At 33.7% G+C, this 4,754-nt stretch overlaps 1 long non-coding RNA gene across 1 annotated transcript; it reads right to left on the reverse strand.

The window, feature by feature from the left end:
• Nucleotides 1-2,248: 2,248 nt before the first annotated feature.
• On the reverse strand, nt 2,249-4,244 carry LOC130050286 (uncharacterized). The gene is made up of 3 exons (XR_008798721.1): nt 3,184-4,244; nt 2,970-3,074; nt 2,249-2,329 (listed from the first exon to the last, which is right to left on the reverse strand). It is a non-coding gene; the product is annotated as an uncharacterized LOC130050286 (long non-coding RNA).
• Between the last annotated feature and the right edge of the window lie 510 nt (nt 4,245-4,754).

Raw genomic sequence — 4,754 nt, forward strand, 5'->3', positions numbered from 1 at the left:
GCTTTTCTTTGTGAACCTAGTCGCAGTTTTAGTCCCACTCCAACAAAACAAGGGGAAATTGTCACTTTATTTTTGTTCCTTCAAGGAACGGCCGAAGCCGACAGTGATGCCACATTTCATCATAGTCATCAGGATTTTAGCTCGCCAGAGCTTTAAGTGAGCTATTCTGATCACTTTTTGTCCAGCTTCTGTCTGTCTGTAATTTTTTCACATTTTTTTTACTTCTCCAGAACCACTGGGCTGATTTCCATCAAACTAAGCATAAATCATCCTTGGCTGAAGGGGACTCATGTTTTTGCAAAGGAAGAGCAAAGCTCCTTTCAAAGGGGAGATAATCAAGAAAATGCAAAAATAAGGTGGGTCATTTAAACAAAATTCTTCTCAAGAACCAATGGGCCTGAAAAGTTGAAACTTAAATGACAGCTCCCTGACCCTGTTGGTGTAGAATTAAATTTGTTCAAATAATGCCCCCAGGGGAAGGGTAGGGTCACAATAGGGGATCAAAGTTTTACATGTAGATATATAGCAAAACTCTTATCAATATGATTGGTTGTATTTTAAAATATGCTAATCATGGTTTACAGGTTGTATTAATATGCAAATATTAACAGGTAGTGCAGATTCAAGTTTTTCAACTCGTGGCTTCCATGGGTAGGATGATGCTGGAAAGATTTACTTGGTGAAATACAAAGAAAAAATATTCTGAAGACCAGCAGGTCCTTGATTATATTACTATCCAAGCATCCTCAGGTAGTGCAGATATCAGTTTGTTGAAATCATTCTATATGGTGAATTTTTATGACTGTGTAATTGGAGGTTTGGGGGCATATAGTTTTTGGTCTGTTTGTCCACAAAAACTTCAACCTTACTCATAACTTTTGAATGGATGGTGATGGGATTTCACACGTGTATTCCTTGTGACAAGGCCTTTCTTTTGGGACCGAAATGTATGACCTTCACTTTGGAGTTTGACCAACTTTTGAAAAACTAACTGAGGCCATAGCTTTTGAATGGTTAGTGATAACATTTTCATATCTCGCATGTTGTTTTTTTTTTATAAAAATCTTCTCAAGGCCAGCAGAGCTAAGATTAGTTATATTCAATGAAATTCAAATTAGATCCTATGGTCCGCTCATCTACTATCACTTCACATAGGATCTAACAACTCCCCATTAGAGGTAATCTCAGATTGAACTATGAGGGGAAATTGGCAGCAAATCAACATCTTTTAGCTTTGCCAATCAAATCTTCGGTTCTAAACTACTGCTCGGGAAGTTTAAAAAATATATGGCGGTGCCCATAATCGAAAACGTAATCTTTGAAAATTTTCTTATCAAAAACCACTGGCCATGTAAACATTCTAAAATATAACAAAAACATTAGGAATAAACCAGCAAGTCCATTTTCTAATATCCTCATATGCACGTTAAATTCTTGTATCGTTTAATTTTTTTTAAAACGTCAGTTTTCAGTTAAATGGGTTAATTGGGAAAGAATGCGATATATAAAATATTATATTTACTCTTGACAATGAAAGATACATGTTACAAGTATATTTTAATAGTGATATAGATCTACATAAAGTCTTAAAAATTACTGTGAAATTTATTGGAGACTGTTTTGAATACAGACTTTAGACTACATAAAAATTATGTAAACATTATCTAATGATGTTCAATGGACCTTTGCCAATTATTGTAATGGTGTTTGTGCCAATAAGTATTTGTATTTAGGATATACATTATGTTTAGGATATTCAGGAATAACTTAAGTTTGTATGAACAAAGTGTGAAAACAGAGGAAGCATGGGTAACATGTATAAACCACGATCGAGACCCTGCGCCCAAATTACCCTGCCCCCGGTATGTGTTACGTCATGACATCTTGTTAGTTTTAAAGCCCAACTACGCTCATATTATGACAGATACAGACAATTGTAAACATAATACACAGGCAAATGTGCCTCACGTGAATTTCACATGAATTTCACGTGAAAATTTCTACGTGAAATTCACGTTAAAAGAGCATCAAATGTGAATTCACACGAAAAAAAATCACGTGAAATTCACATGAATTTCACGTGAAATTCACATAAAATTCACGTGAATTTCACGTGAAATCTTTAACATGAATTTGACATAAAATTCACGTGAATTTCACATAAACTTTATAACGTTAAATCATACATGGATATTTTGATAATCTGAATCTCGGGTTCAGATGAACACAAAAAGGAGTACAAATCTGCTTTCAATCTGCTGATAATTTAATTGATTGAATTTGTTTTTACATGGTTGTCTTCATTGTCTTTTTTTCTTTCTTTTAATCTCTGAAAAAGAAATATTTATGTATTAGAAGGACTGTTCAATATACAAAAGGAGTCATATTAAGCCTTATGTACACATACTGTACTATGAATGTAATTGCATGTAGATGTAGCAGAAACGAAGAAAAAAAAGTTGCAAAATTATCAATAATTTGTGTTTGAAAGAAACATAACCTTTTATATATCATCATACAGAATAGAATTATTATATAAGATACAGAAGGAAGTCATGGAATATGTTTTCAAATTGTCATGTTCTAACCCAGAGGCGATTTGAAAATGATTTTGCATTCCTCATTATCTAGATTAAATCTATATAAATGCATTGCTTAAAATGAAACGATTGATATTGATAGAGCTTTCAAGCTTACATTCTTCTCATTTAAAACTATAGTTAAATGGGGGAGCAACCAATATACATTTAATTGGCATTACGATATATATAACAATCGATGGACATTGTTACACATCACCCCCCCCCCCCCCCCTTTCAACGTGCCTGATTTCGATGATGCCTCTATGAAGGTAATATAGAACGTTACTTAGCACCCCTAATCAATATCTAAATCGATTAAATTAGAAAAAATTATGTTCTGAATTACGATTACCATGTTCTCTGATGAATAAGGAAAGATTAACAAACCGTGTAGAGTTATGCGATTCTGCGACACGTCCCCGAAGTGACTTCCGTATTTTCGCTGTCGTGCCTATTTGTTGACGTACCCCGTCTAAAGTAATTCTCATCAGTCTGAAATAAGCGGTTGCATTAGGAACTTTAGATCACATAAATGTAATAAGCCTAATGGCTTGAATTTACACTGAACATTTATAAATTACAATGCTCAATCTCATCTTACCTGTAGAGTTTCTATGTACTTTCACATTCGCTGTCTTGCATACGTCAGACGGCTTACTCGAGTGTGACGTCACAGTCTTGTAACTATTACCGGAATCTGACTGTTACAGTGTAAAGCTTTATAGATATTTTTTAAAAGTTATCTAAATATACATGGACAGTAGTGTTAAGGATTGTTTATGTTATTCGCTTTCTTCCGAGTGCTAGAAGTCTGTGTTTTCCTTTTGATTGACGATCTACAAATTCGGGATAGTGAATACGGCTGATAGAAAATTTTTCATTTCTACATGCGTGTATCAGCTATTTCCAGTAGGTCTAACTTTATGCATACACCAGCTTCCAAGGTATCACACCGGTAATTATTCTCGATGTATCTAATAAGGAGGGGGGGGGGGAATTAAAATTGATGCCAAACTACCGACAGCGGAAAACAATATCATGGCATTTTTTCCCACCTGCACAATACTACCCTCAAATCACATGTATGTAAACAGCCCAAGTGCACCCCGACAAGTAGCCTGTTACTAACATCATAAAGCAGCGAGATAAAAAAAAATTAACTCATCTTCAGTAGTTTTACAAAACTGACAAAAACAACAATCTTTTGGAATGCATGGTTTTGAATATTCACCAGTTTCAATTTCTAAAGGATGGGCAAATATTCTTAGCTATTTAAAACGTACTACTCTCACAAATGGAAATTTCAAATGGTCTTGTTAGTTTTAATTCATAGTTCTTTCTGATTTTACTGTAAAATAGTAATTTTCCATGTTTAGAAAATTTCGTGGTTTTGAAGTTGCATATTCTAACTCTATCAATATAGTGATTCTTCAAGTAGTTGGAAAATATGCTTTCATTAATATCTATGATGATGGGAGATTTAATTTATATTTTAATTCTTAAGAGAAAAAATAATGGGAAATGACAGAAATCAGGTGTGGAAAGTACATGTAATCATACTGCGTACAGAACTACAATGCAAGTTAATAATTTCGCAAATAAACGAGGAGAGGGAGGCGTGAGCAGGATCTACTTTATTGGTCGTTTGCCTACATTTTATAAATGTACTCCAACTTTTGAATTGCCTAATCTCCATATCGTTTTATATTTTACCTTAATTGTATTTATTTTTTCGCTTGAATATATTAAGAAGTGTGAATATTTCACTTTAATCGCTTTTCTTGTGAAATTTGTAACGTGAATAGCTTTTCACGTGAAAATCGTGTGAAATTGTTCGTGTGAATTTCACATGAAGAAATTTCACGTGAAATTCGTGTGAATCTTTTCACGTGAATCAACGTTCACATTATTTCCTTGCGAAAATCAAATCACATTAAAATTTTCGCAAGGAACTAATGTGAAAAGTGATATAATGCTTTTCACGTGAAATTCATGTGAAAAATTTAACGTGAATTTCATGTGAATTGCTGTTCACGTGAAATTCATGTGAATATTTTAACGTGAATTTCACGTGAAAAGCGATTCACATGAAATTCATGTGGACATATTAACGTGAATTTCACGTGAATCACTTTTCACGTGAAATTCACATGAAATTTACGTGAATTTCAC

The sequence above is a fragment of the Ostrea edulis genome, chromosome 9 (genome assembly GCF_947568905.1).
Source record: "Ostrea edulis chromosome 9, xbOstEdul1.1, whole genome shotgun sequence".
Taxonomy (NCBI): domain Eukaryota; kingdom Metazoa; phylum Mollusca; class Bivalvia; order Ostreida; family Ostreidae; genus Ostrea; species Ostrea edulis.